The 14,426-nt window shown below is 42.9% G+C and overlaps 1 protein-coding gene across 2 annotated transcripts in view; it reads right to left on the minus strand.

Moving 5' to 3' along the window:
• LOC101610758 (ubiquinol-cytochrome-c reductase complex assembly factor 1) overlaps window positions 1-14,426 on the minus strand; it is a 130,947-nt gene that overhangs the window by 67,021 nt on the left and 49,500 nt on the right. The gene's annotated exons all lie outside the window — the stretch shown is intronic.

The following is a 14,426-nucleotide window of genomic DNA, read 5'->3' on the forward strand; positions in this document are numbered from 1 at the left end:
TAGATCAACATGGGGTGAGGTGTTTTGGGGTTGCACAGCACAGATTGTTCTACAGTGCTTACAGACAACGACCAGCTTAAATGGTTATCTGGATTAAAAAGGACACCATAAAATGACAACATTCAAGCTGACTGACAGTTTACCCAGTGATCATAAACTGAGCTCCTGCTGGTGCAGGTACATGGGTGAATGAGCACGTATTACAATGATGATCAGGCTAGAAGCTAGATTTCAAGGAGCTGTGTATCTCCTAGGAGAGATCAAATATAACACATACAAACAGGAAAAGAGAATATAAATATCCCAAGAGAACAGCGCAATGGAGTTTGAGTGAAAAGATTACTTCTGACTGAGTGGGATCAGAGAAAGCTTCACGGAAGGAAATATTAAACCTGGGGCTTGAAAGGATGAGCTGAAGGTAAGACAGGTAACAACAGAAGGAAAGGGACTTTCCAGGAGCTGCAACATTAAAAGCAAAGGCAGGACCACAGTCGAGGTCGGCATGTGTTAAAACAACAATTAATATTTAGATTTGTGAGAGGGTAGAGTACAAGAAGCAGGAAAATGAAGCCAAAAAAATCATGACCAGCTCTGAAATGTCATGCTTTCTTAGTCTGGACTTTTCTGGACTAAGCAGACAATGGTGAGCCACTGGGAAGAAAACATGTAGTAAGATTAGCATGTTGGCATTCACAGCAGATGAGTCACTGAGAAGTTAACCCTTCCAGCCTTAGCCCTATAATTAAATATTAATGTCACCAGGACTGGAAAATGACAAGTTTGGTGAATTGTTACTTTAGTCACAAGAACTGTCTGATCCTGAAATATAAACAAGATTGCACAGTCTTTTGAGAGAAATAGAATCAGTAAAGTTTATTGGAAATCTCCACCTAATTTTGCTGATACTAACAGGTAAGAATATATGGATGAGCTGGATGTGGTGGCGCACGCCTTTAATCCTAGTCCTTGGGAAGCAGAGGTAGGAGGATCACTGTGAGTTCGAGGCTACCCTGAGACTACAAGGTGAATTCCAGGTCAGCCTCAGCTAGTGTGAAACCTTACTCGAAAAAAAAAAATTATATATATAATAATGTAATATATATATGGGTGAAGGTTATACATAAAAGGAGAGAAAATTTGAATTACTTCAAAACACTGCACCAAATTATCTATGGATACTTGACTGAGTAAACACTTTCAAATATAAAGCTCTACAGCTGGTGATAAACCAAACCAAGAATCAGTTTTTCTACCAACCACATATGTATTGAAGATTTCCATGAGTTCTGCCAGAAAAATAAGATTCTGATCCACAGGTCTCTCTAATCACCAGCACTAACTATAAGCAGCTAACTAATACTTCAAATACTTTGTGAACCAAACTCTAGGTAGTTAAGGATAGGGAAAAAAAAAAAAAAAGTCCTATTGTGAAGAACTCTTGTATTTACCCTTTAAACGAAAAAACAAAATGCAGAGCTAAAGGCCGGGACCACATCTTAAATAGTCAGCTGCCTGGAATGCCTAGACATAATGAAGGCCAACTCCTAGACACCTGACTTGATGCCTCTCCTTCCTGTGTTTAATGAGTGGTTTGAAGTGGTAACAGAAGCAGCTGGGTAGTAAAGAAGATGCCTCACCACCTCTATCCTCCAGCCAACTGCAGTTCTAAGTTTCTTAGGAATCCTTCCACATATAATTTATATATTTATATATATAGATATATATGTTTCAATGCTATATATTCCTTTTATTTTTTAAATTTTTTGTTTATTTTTATTCATTTATTTGAGAGTGACAGAGAGAGAAAGAGGCAGAGAAAGAGAGAGTGGCAGAGAGAGAGAGAATGGGCACACCAGGGCCTCCAGCCACTGCAAACGAACTCCAGATGCATGTGCCACCCTGGGCATCTGGCTTATGTGGGTCCTGGGGAATCGAGCCTTAAACTGGGGTCCTTAGGCTTCACAGGCAAGCGCTTAACCACTTAGCAATCTCTCCAGCCCTATATATTCCTTTTATATAAAAAGCAGCTTCATTTCTGTTTTTTCCCCCACAGTGGTAGCATTCTATAAACACTATTCTTATACCGAGAAAGCACTTTACTATTTAAAAAAAAAAAAAACAGAAGTGGATAAATTTAACTCAAATTCTGTGTTTTATCCACATCTTCCATAGCTGTGGCTATGAAATCTTTTTTGGACATGAGAGATCATAGATTTTTACTAATTTATTAAACAACTGTTAGGGTACTATCTGATGTAGGCTGAATTTAGCTCATCTGATAATTTTTTTTCTATTTCAAAAATGACTAAAAAGGGGGGGAATCCTTAAATAGCAAAAAGTACACAAATGCTATTATGCCCAGATGGTGCAAATGTACCAGAACCTTGGCTGAGAGCTTTAGATATATTGCTTTGAGATATGGTCTTGCTATATAGCCCAGGCTGGCCTCAACCTCAAGATGCTCCAGCCTCACGCCAGGTATGGAGGCACATACCTATAATCCTAGCAAAATAGGATGAAGTAGGAGGACTGCCTTGAGTTCAAGGCCAACCTGGGTTACATAGTGTATTCCACACCAACCTGGCTGCAGTGTAAAATTGTTTCCAAAAAAAAAAAAACAAACTTCCTATCTCAGCCTTACTACATCCAGCTCATCTAATCTTTACACCAACTCTGTGAGGCTACTGCCCCCATTTCACAACTGAAACTAAGTCTCAAAGCAGTAACTCACCTAGTATCAATGGTCAGATCTGAACCTAGATAATCTGATTCTAGAGCCATACTTAACATTTGTTTGTTTGCCTCATTCACTGACTAAATAAACCCTCCAGAATGAACCCATTTATCCTACTATATTAATCCTCATGGGTCAGTAATAAGTTTTAAGACTATCATCCCATTAAAAAGACCATATTGGACAGAAAGCTGGAAAAACTGCATGCAGTTCAATGGGTGAGAGAGAGAAATCACCAGTGAAGATACTCAACAGTGGACACTGCAAGCCTTATATTTGGCCAGCCAGGCCAAATGAGCCAACAGGTAGAATAGTGGCATGTCTATTATGGGGGAAACCAACTGCCCTCGAATTTGACTGGAAGTCCACTCCATGGAAGGGAATACATCCCTGATACTGAAAACCTACAACAGGGGTAGTCATGAGCCTTGGGGTGTAATGTCTGCTGCTGGCTGGCTAAATGTATATATTATGTTCACCAAACTGCCCAGCAAGCACTTCTCTTAATGTTCATATCCATTATTATTTTTTTTTTGTTTTTTTTTTAAATACTTTTTTAAAAATTATTTATTTATTTATTTGAGAGCGACAGACACAGGGAGAAAGATAGATAGAGGGAGAGAGAGAGAATGGGCGCGCCAGGGCTTCCAGCCTCTGCAAACGAACTCCAGACGCGTGCGCCCCCTTGTGCATCTGGCTAACGTGGGACCTGGGGAACTGAGCCTCGAACCAGGGTCCTTAGGCTTCACAGGCAAGCGCTTAACCGCTAAGCCATCTCTCCAGCCCTTTTTTTGGTTTTTTGAGGTAGTGTCTCACTGTAGCCCAGGCTGACCTAGAATTCACTATGGAGTTTCAGGGTGGCCTCGAACTCACAGCAATCCTCCTACCTCTGCCTCCCGAGTGCTGGGATTAAAGGTGTGCGCCACCACGCCCGGCCATGTTCATATCCATTATTAATGCCACTCTCACTTTTGGTTAGAGAACCTTCTCTTTTCAGAAGGCAGTGATCTTGGGATGACTCAGAAGGCATCATGGTGCTGGAAAGAAGTGACAGAGGACTGCTCAGCACTGCCATATCTCTATCACACCTTCCAAGGCTCAGGGTCTATTGTGGGAGAGGTGGCGGAAAGAATCTAAGAGCCAAAGGAAGGGTAGGACTCCTTACAACATGCTCCCCCCAGACACAAAATGGCCTAGATATCCATGACCTCACAGTGCCTGGCACTACCTACAGAAGACCATCATAATAGGAGAAAAAGATCATGACAGCAAAATAAGAGAGACTGATTGAGAGGGGGAAGGGATATGATAGAGAGTGGAGTTTCAAAGGGGAAAGTAGGGGGAGGGAGAGAATTACCATGGGATATTGTTTACAACCATGGAAGTTGTCAATAAAAACAAATAAATAAAAAGACCATGTTGGGAACCAGGCATGCTGATGTACACCTTTAATCCCAGCACTTCGGAGGCAAAGGTAGGGGGAGGCAGAGGCAGGGAGATAGCCATGATTCGAGGTCAGCTTTGGTTTCCAGAGTGAGTTCTAGGACACCCTGGGCTAAAGGGAGACACTGTTGGCAAGAAGCATATTGGAAGGGAAACAATAAGTAACTTGAGGCAATCCTACCTATAACTACTAAAATCCACTTCAGATAATCTAAGAATGAAATGAAAATTTTACTTAAGGGGCTGAGTAGATGGCTCAGCAGTTAAGGTGCTTGTCTGCAAAGCCTAATAACCTGGATTTGATTCTTCAGTACCCAACATAAAGCCAGATGCACCAAGTAGCACATACATCTGGAGTTTGTTTGTAGTGGCTAAAGGCCCTGGTGTGCCTATTCTCTATTGCTCTCTCTGTCTCTCTCTATCTGGCTGAAGAGATGACTTAGTGGTTAAGGTGCTTCTTGCAAAGTACCTATGTAACCCAGATGCAGAAAGTGGCACATGCATGTGGAGTTCATTTGCAGTAACTGGAGGCCCTGGTGTGCTCATCACTGAACCCTCCATCTCTGTCTCTCAAATAAGTAAATACTTTAAAAATATATCATTTCTTTAAAATAAGAAAATAAATGAACATTTTAAAAAATAAAAATGAATTTTACTTAAGACACATGCACAGCCAGAAATGGTTTTATGTGCCTATAACTCCCAACACTTAGAAGCTAAGGCAGAAGAATCATGAGTTCAAGGCCAGTACGGGATACACAGTGAGCTTAAACTCAGGCTGGGATACACAGCAAGCCCCTCCCTCAAAAAGCCAAAAGGGCAGGGCATGGTAGTACAAGGTTATAATCCTAGAATGTGGGAGGCAGAGGAAGGAGGATCACATAGCCTGGCAAAATAAAATTAAGAATTGTCAGGACAAGCCAGACCTTTCATCCCAGCTCTTTAGAGGCTCGGATAGGAGGAGCACCATACTTTGAGGCTAGCCTGGGGCTACAGAGTGAGTTCTGGGTCAGCCAAGGCTACAGTGAGATCCTGCTTCAAAATAAAAAATAAAAGGAATTACCTAGGCAACCTGAACCATCCAGAAAAGGTTAAGCATGTTAGAAAGGGGGTAGGGGAAATCAAAATGGCTAAGCTAAATAAAAACATCCTAGTATACACTTCCAAACAAAGCCAACACATGTAACACTCTGATGATACAATATTGAGTCATCAGTGAATTGGTCCACAACTGACAATATATCAGGCTTACACAAAAGAACAGACTAGCTCTACTTCAATTCACACTGTGAATGCATTCTTCATTAACATATGTTTACATTAGTTTTGTTATTAAAAATGCTTTTGTTGTTGCTTTTTTTCTTTTTTTCTTTTTTTTTTTTTTTTTGAGACAGGGTCTCACACTGCCCAGGTTGGCCTCAAATTCACTATGTGTAGACCAGCCAGCCGATCTTAAATTCCTAACCTTCCTGCCTCCACTTCCCAAGTGCTGGGGTTATAGGCATACACTACCACAGCCAACTCTTTCACTACATGTGAAGAAATCATATACTAGTTTACCACTGATTCAACTTCATAATTTCAGAGCTCTCTTGGGAAAGAGGGCTCTCAGGCTAAAATAAAAATTTCCCTTACAAATGCAAAGTAAACATGAAAAAGACTAATAACAACAGATTCTTATATTAATTAATCTACTCCTTTAACAAGTAGTCACTACGCACCTACTGTGAATGTAGACTTAATCTGTGCATCAACTATTCTCTGTTCAGGAGAAATTCCAATTGCTCCTCCCAAGTTTGCTGATGCTCTTAAACCCACAGTTTATTATTGAGAGTTCAAGCTTCACAGTACTATGCTGTCTCTCAGTGATTCCAGAGGCTCATAAATAATACTGAGTCTTTTACATATAAGGAAGGCAAATAACCCAGCTAGCAAAAGAAAGAAAAAAAGAACATTCAAGCCTTTGTCTGGCAGCTCCCTATCTCTCTAAAAGGCAAGCACAGAGACAGGAAACAAAGAAAGAAAAACTCAGGGCTGGCTGGCAATGTAGCCTAGTTGGGAAAGTGTTCATCTAGCATATACAAAGCCCTGGGTTTGATTCCAAGTACCCACGTAAAGCAAGACACACAACACGGCACATGTGTTGAGTTCATCTGCAAGAGCAGGAGGCCCTGGACACCCATACATTCTTTCTCTCTCTCCCCCTGAAGTAAGTATTTAAAATATTTTTTAGGATTGGCGAGATGGCTTAGTGGTTAAGACGTTTACCTGCAAAGCCAAAGAACTTCATTGAATTCCCCAAGACCCATGAAAACCAGGTGCACAAGGTGACACATGCATGTGGAGTTCTTTTGCAGTGGCTGGAGGCGCTGGGGCGTCCATTCTCTCTCTTTCCCACACACACACAAATAAATAGACAAAAATAAAATATTAAAAAAACTTTTTTAAAAAAGAAGACAAGCTCACTAACTAGGAGTCTCAGTCAAAGACTAAAGACTTACATTGACTGTCTTATGACAATGAGTCAACTTTGTAAGCTCTCTATTATAAGACTTGATGCATTTGCATTCATTATCTTCATCATTGTATTTGTCTAGTAACAGTGATCTACATTTCACAACAACAAAACTGAGATGCTTAAGTAACTGCACATCATCCACTAGAGAAGAGGAGAGCTGGATACAGGCAGCCTTCCTCAAGCCACAGTGTCTCACACCATTTCAGTTCAGTGACTGCACAGCACCAGCAGCTTCTCACTGTCTACAGAGTTAAAAAGGAACAGCAGCTTTCTCTCCTTTCTTCTCACCCTTACTCTGTGAGGGAAGAGTTCTGATTATTCCTGATACTGACATTCTGCCACATGCTGGCAGGTCTGAGCATACTGTCTCACTCTGTTCAGGCCCTCTGACAATGCAGGTTGTGAGTCGGCCTGGTTTCACCCACATTGTAGTTTATGGGCTGCTTTGAGAGAGACGGATTCTGAATTCAATGGCGATTAATGGGCACTTGGGCAGGTCTGTCACACTGGCTGCTATGAAGGAATCCCAACTGGGACTTTCACAGAGCTTGTTTCCCTTACTTACTCTGTCACCAGCTGAGGCCAAGAAAGCAGAGTCTACATGGCCCCACTTAAGCCCCAGCAGTGTGCTAATGAATGGTTCATTTATTTGTGAGCTGGCACACCGGCCCTTCCCAGGGCTATGCACATGGCTATCTGTTCCTGGTTTCCTGAACTGCCTATCCATGAAGTCTAATCCTTCTAGGGGGACAGCATGAGAGTCCACAAGACAGTCTAGGGCAAACAGAGCACCAGGGTGAGATATACTGAAGTCATCTTGTCAGGCAATCAGCCACATCTAAGAGCTACGTCTGGCCTGCAGCCTCGGGCAGGTACACCATGATGAACAAGCTCCTGGGTAGCAGATCCCAATGCATGTAGTTATGCAATACTGGTTAATAATGCTGCTGCACAAACCTTTGGTTTGGGGGAGGAATCTTCGTGAGCATTTGAAGAGAGCAACTGTGGCTAGAGGAAGACAAGCACATGGCCAGGGCATACCATATATAGCAGGTCTAGAGCCGCTGGAATCCAGTAGGACCCCGAATGCCCTACAGCTACATCAAGACTGCCGTGGGGATTTAAAGAGCCCCTCGCAATTGCTGCCAGTGCCTGCCAGGGCAGTTCTCTGACTGGACTACGATGGGCAATTGTCTACTTTCCAATTCCTCCCACCCCCACTTTTCTTGCCTCTCTTCTTTCCAAGAATTCAGCTTATAAAAATGGCTCAGTGTTTGCCCATCTTAAAAAGCAAGACAATGCCACCCTGCCATCTTCTCTCTCCCCCTGGTGATCATCTACCACCTTTCTTTGGAACTTGAAACTTCTTTACAGGAGGTTTACAATGACTTCTTCCCCTCCTAATAACTTACCAATCCTGTGCTCTAGTTCTACAGCCCAGAAGGTAAACCCAAGTGCTACCTTTAACAAAAGCCAGGCAGCACCCTCCCTGTACACACACAGGATGGCATTCCTCCAGACCTCTAGTACAGAGAGTGAACAGTGCCCACCTTCAGATGATGATCAGTATGTGACACTATGCTGTTTATATTCAGGGAAAGAGATACCTTGTCCTCCCAGGTATCAACAAGGGACACTCTGGCAAGAAGCAAAGTGCTGCAGGAGCAGTTCACACAGTCAGCAGTACTCATCTGGTGGCTTTCGAGCCTTCTGTGCCCAAATGCAGGTTACACATACCACTGGCCTTCCTTACAACCCACAAGGTCAAGGTATAATAGAAAGAGCCAATAAAAGTCTAAAAGCTCTTTTATTTAAACAAAAAGGGGGTATAGCGGAAAATGCAACTCCCAAGGAAAGAGTGTCTTTAGCCCTTTTTACCCTTAATTTTTTAAGCTTGGATAATAATAATCAATGTGCAGCTGACAGGCACAGTCAACATGTGATTCAATCATCTAGTGAGATGGTGTTGTGGAAGGATGTCTTAGATAATAAATGGAAAGGACCGGATCTTGTTGTGATAAGATCCAGGGGAGCTGTTTGTGTTTTTCCACAGGAAAAGGATTCCCCTCATTGGGTTCCAGCCCGGCTGGTGAGGACAGTCAAGCGATCTCCGGAGGAGGGTCCAGGAGACAGTGATGTTCATCAGGGCGGAGATGATGAAGGTCTAGTGAATAATCTTCCTCCTGTGCCTGGAATCCATGAATCAAGTGGAAGAGGAAGGGACACAGGATGAAGGGGCGTCTTAAAAGCGCCTCAATACATCTGGGGGTGTTAATGACATTGGACATGGCTGTGGGAGGAATACTTCCTTTGCCCCTGCGCTGGTGTGTGTTCATCCACCGTTTCTGTTCGTTCTTAGTAACTTCTCTTTTAGTAATTGCACCAATGCTTCTTGCTATCTGTCATTTTAAGGAAGGGGTAGGAGTGGGAATGTTCCTAGTGTGCTGCCTGGGAGTATGCGTACTTTGCCTCTGGTTGATTTGCCGCCTGCGAACCCAAACCAAGAGGGACAAGATGGTCATTTCTCAAGTGCTTGCTGCCTTGGAAAGTGGTTCCTCCCCCCAAATTTGGCTGTCAGCTTTAAAAGGCATATAGCTCCCCTGGCCCTTGCACCCTCAGGGTCTCAGAGTACCCATTGCACGAGGATGGGCAGGGATCTGGTAGCTTTCGTTTGACTGCCGCCTTTGCACTCTCAGGGGATCTGTCCCATTGCACTGAGGAAGGGGAGGTTGAACTTCTTCCCTTGATCGGTCAACACATCATGAGGTGCGGACCTGATCGGGAAGGTGGCTATTTTTCTGAGCTATGCCATAAGTTAATAAAAAAGGGGGAACTGTAGGGAGCCAATGCAGACGCCATTCTCGCCAGTCTTGAGGTAAATACTTCCTCAGTTAGGCAGCAACCTCCCTTGAGGTTGTGCATGCGCTTGATGCACCTTGTCCTGAGCCTATCCCGTGGCTCCTGTGGGTGGGTGAGCCTATGGCAGCCAATCAGCAGGCGTCCCATAGTATTCTGCCCTATAAAAGCAGCTACACTCCTGGGCCCCTTGCCCCTTGCCATCAACTTTTCTGTTAACCAAGAGGCTCTCCAATAAAGTGTGATCGAGAAGGATCTTTGTCTGGTGGTCGTGCTTCTCCTGCGGGTCAGGGGCTCGCCGCACTAGGTGTGGTGGCACACACCTTCAATCTCAGCACTCGAGGAGCAGAAGTAGGAGGACTGCTGTGAGTTTGAGGCCACCCTGAGACTACATAGTGAATTCCAGGTCAGCCTGGGCTAGAGTGAAATCCTACCTCGAACAACCAAAAAAAAATTTTTTTAAACATATATAAAAACATAAAGGTTGTATCTATTAATTGAATACTGTGTGATATTTTTTAATTTATTGGTTTCTTTTTGGTTTTTTTAAGGTAGGGTTTCACTGTAGCCCAGGCTAACCTGGAATTCACTGTGAAGTCTCAGGGTGGCCTTGAAGTCAATGCAATCCTCCTACCTCTGACTCCCGAGTGCTGGGATTTAAGTCGTGTGCAACCACGCCCAGCCTTTTTTTAGTTTTTAGAGGTAGGGTCTCATTCTAGCACAGGCTGACCTGGAATTCACTATGTAATTTCAGGATGGCCTCAAACTCACGGTGATTTCCTACCTCTGCCTCCCAAGTGCTGGGATTAAAGGTGTGCACCACCAAGCCCAGCTAGTATATACATATTTTTTAATAGGGCCAGTTTTAAAATATATTTATTTATTTATTTATTTGAGAAAAAGAAGCAAATAGAATGTGCATGCCAGGGCCTCTAGCCTCTACAAATAAACTCCAGATACATGCGCTGCCTTAGGCATATGGCTTTACATGAGTCCTGCAAATCGAACAGGGGTCCTTAGGCTTTGCAGACAAGCGTCTTAACTGCTGAGCCATCTCTCCAGCCCCAATAAATATTTTTTAAATGTAAAGAAATATTAGAGGAACACTGAAGATGAACTACTTCTATCTTCAGAGGAAAGGAAAGGCTTTATAGAAGACATAATATCTTCAACTGATTTTGAGAGAAAAGCAGGCATTTGTCAATGGGTGAGGATGAGCAAGGACCTTCTTGACAAAAGACAGGATGAAGAATGGCACCGGATGAAACCAGTAAAGGCAGTATAGGTTTCATCTGGTGGGATATGAATGCCATGCTAAGAAACTTGAGAGAGGAGGGGGTTTAGGTACTGAGGGTTGTGATAGAGGGGGTTGGATAATCACACAGCAGCCTTTCCCAGCAGTTTTCAGCAGGCAGTCAATATGAATCTTATTCAGCTGTAAGCTCACCAAATATACAACTAATAAGGGTCTTCTAGGAACTGGAGAGGGTTCTAGCCCACAGAAAAACTATAGAACCACAAAAAGCACACAGGATAAGTGAAACAGCAACTGGGAGCTTACAAGGTACGAGAAATCCTGTCCCTATCTTAAACACCAGCAAGACCCACCATCCTTGGGAACCCAAGCAAGCATTCTGTGCTATGAGTATGTTTGCATGTACTAAGAGTTTGCCTGTTTTCTAAGCCTCCTCCCCTTTCCCCTCACAGTCCCACTCCAAGAGGTAATTTTAATTCTTAAACCTCTAGTGTGTCTATATATTGAGCACTCTAATTTTGAATGTGGCTGTCCCATCCCTTAGTTTATGCACCTGGATCTTCAGGCTAAGAGAACAGGAGTAGAAAAATGTAAATTGTCCACAGAATTGGGGTGGACCTATCACTCCTCTGAATCCCTTTTACTCCTTGGAAGAGTACTCCAATCCTCAAAAGATGACAGCACAGTTGGGCTCCAAGCTACTTTTCTGGTGACTCTTCTGCTACCTGCAAGCATAGGCCTGCCATCCCTCCACCCCTCAGAACCATTTTTGAAAAATAATTTTTGTTTATTTCAAAAAAAGGGAGAGAGAGAGAGAGAAGAGGTAGAGAGAAAAGGTGCTCCAGGGCTTCTAGCCACTGCAAAGGAACTCCAGATGCATGTGACACATGGGTAATAGAACCTGGTTCTTTAGGCTTCTCAGGTAAGCGCCTTAACTACTAAACCATCTCACCAGCCCTCAAAACCATTTTTAACCATCTCTATTATCACCCCTGTTGCCAAATTGAATTTAGTTTCATTTCTTTGTGCTTCTACAACCACCTGTTTATGCCTTAAAACTGAGCATATCATTATCATCCACTGAAGGCCACTGTATTTTGTTTGGTTTCCACTGGTTTCTTAAAGGTGTAGACCATGTCACAACCTTTCTCCAACAAGCTGGGATCTTGAACAGAAAGTAGGTACTTGATAAGGACTGATTCTAATTTTACTTTTATTTTTATATTTTTATTTTGTTTAACTGAGAAAGAGAAAGAGGCAGAGAGAGAGAGTATGGGGGTGCCAGGGCATTCAGCTGCTGCAAACAAACTCCAGAAGCATGCACTACCTTGTGCATCTGGCTTTATGTGGGTATCAGGGAACTGAACTCAGACCTGCAAACTTTGCAAGCAGTGCCCTTAACCACTGAGCAATCTCTCTAGCCCTAATTCTAATTTTTTAAATTTTTTGTTTGTTTTTATTTACTTATTTGACAGCAACAGATAGAGAGAAAATGCAGATAGATAGAAAATGGGCATGTCAGAGCCTCTAGCCACTGCAAATGAACTCCAGATGCATCTGGCTTGTGTGGGACCTGGGGAATCAAACCTCGAACCAGGGTCCTTAAGCTTCACAGACAAGAGCTTAACTGCTAAGTCATCTCTACAGCCTCCTATATTAGCCAGGTGTGGTGGTGCATGCCTTTTTTGTTTGTTGGTTTGTTTGTTTTGGTTTTTTGAGGTAGGGGTTTGCTCTAGCCCAGGCTGACCTGGAATTCTGGCTCAGTGCACACCTTTAATCCCAGCACTCAGGAGGCAGAGGTAGGAGGATCGCCATGAGTTCTAAGCCATCCTGAGACTACATAGTGAATTCCAGGTCAGCCTGGGCTAGAACAAGACCCTATCTTGAGAAATAAAGGAAATAAATCTACAGGTCATAAGAATTAAGGATAGGAAAAAGGCTGAGTGGACAAAATGTAAATGGTCTCCCTCTCCTACGTGACTAGCTGTGGTGCACCCACTCCCCAAAGAAATTTAACCAACTTCAGCAAGAAGGCTCTGTAGACATAGTTTGGAAACTTTAAAGAACTACAAGTAATTGCAAGGCTCTCCCAACTGCTATTAGTCAGGTATTGACCTTGGGATGTGGTCACAGGGATTATATATTTTATTTTGCTATCCACTCCCTCTACCACACTGATACCTCTAGCTATACGAGTAATAAAGAGTCTTTCATACAGGCTCTGAATATTATCTTTGAGCTCCTCTGGGAACAGCTTAGCCTTCTCTCAACGCTCCCACCTTCCCAATGAGTAATTCTACCATGCCTCCTCTGCAGCCTTCAGCTCTTAAAAAAGTAGTTTTCTTCTCAATGTATCCAGCTCCCCTTCCTGTACCCTCTCTCTAACCTCCATCATGAACACCAAAGGCAGGCAGTGTGCCTTCTCAGCTGCCTGAAAAAAAGCCATGGTACATTTTAGAAAATGAGAAGCTAGAACTAGGAAGAGTTTTGATAGTTACAGTTTCCTCTGATCCTATAAGCATCATATATATTTTTTAAAAAAAAATATTTTTTGCCTTATTTGGGAAAGGAAAGAGAAGAGAGAGAGAATGAGAATATGGGCACACCAGGGCCTCTAGCCTGTGCAAACAAACTCCAGATGTGTGTGCCACCTTGTACATCTATTCTGGCTTGGGTGGATCCTGGGGAATTGAACCTTTGTTCTTTGACTTTGCTGGCAAGTACCTTAACCACCAAGCCATCTCTCCAGCCCCACCACTTATATTTTTTAATATTTATTTATTTACTTCAAAGAGAGAGAGAAAATATGAATGGGCACACCAGGCTTCCTGCCACTGAGCTCCAGACTCATGTGCCACTTTGTGTATCTGGCTTTATGTGATACACTGAGAAATCGAACCCAGGCTGTCAGGCTTTGTAAGCAAACCACTGAGCCATCTCTCTAGCCCACCACTTTTACTTATTACAGAACTTACCATTCTAGTGTATAATTAACTATTTTATATATCTTATCTTCCTCAGTAGACTGTGGGCTTCTTGAGAACTATCCTAGTTCCCAACAAAGTACCCAGGATGTAATGTGCCTTTAATAAACCACTGGTTTGGGGGAGGGGTGTCCGTAAGCTGCCGCTTTAGATGCATGAGCCAAACTCACTGATGATGTGCGTTCAGAAGAAGAAACATTTCAGAGGTGATCAAAAGTAAGACAGCTTTATATAGAAGCCAGTCCTGTGATGTCAGACTCCACTGAAGGCAGTCTCAAACAAGGGTTCTTTTGACAGGACAGCCATTCCCCACGTTCCATAGATGCTCACTATGGTCAAAGTAGTTAACCCAGTTCTCCAGAATTTACTTTCCCAGGATTTGGCAGTTCAAGAAATGCATTCCCCAGCCCCCACTTCAACAAGTCCTAGACCCCTTTGACCTTTAGTACTGGGTAACAGTAGATGAAAAATTGATGTTTTTTGGCTACTTACTTCACAGCTGAAGAAAAAATATACTGTTTAAGGTGTTAAATATTTTCACATGCAACAAACCTGGCACAACTCTAACCTGCATGCACATTTTAGAGGTAGAGGCATAAATGTCAGTACTATAATTTGTTATAGGTTTCTGATGAC

Source organism: Jaculus jaculus, chromosome 8, assembly GCF_020740685.1.
Source record: "Jaculus jaculus isolate mJacJac1 chromosome 8, mJacJac1.mat.Y.cur, whole genome shotgun sequence".
Classification (NCBI taxonomy): Eukaryota; Metazoa; Chordata; class Mammalia; order Rodentia; family Dipodidae; genus Jaculus; species Jaculus jaculus.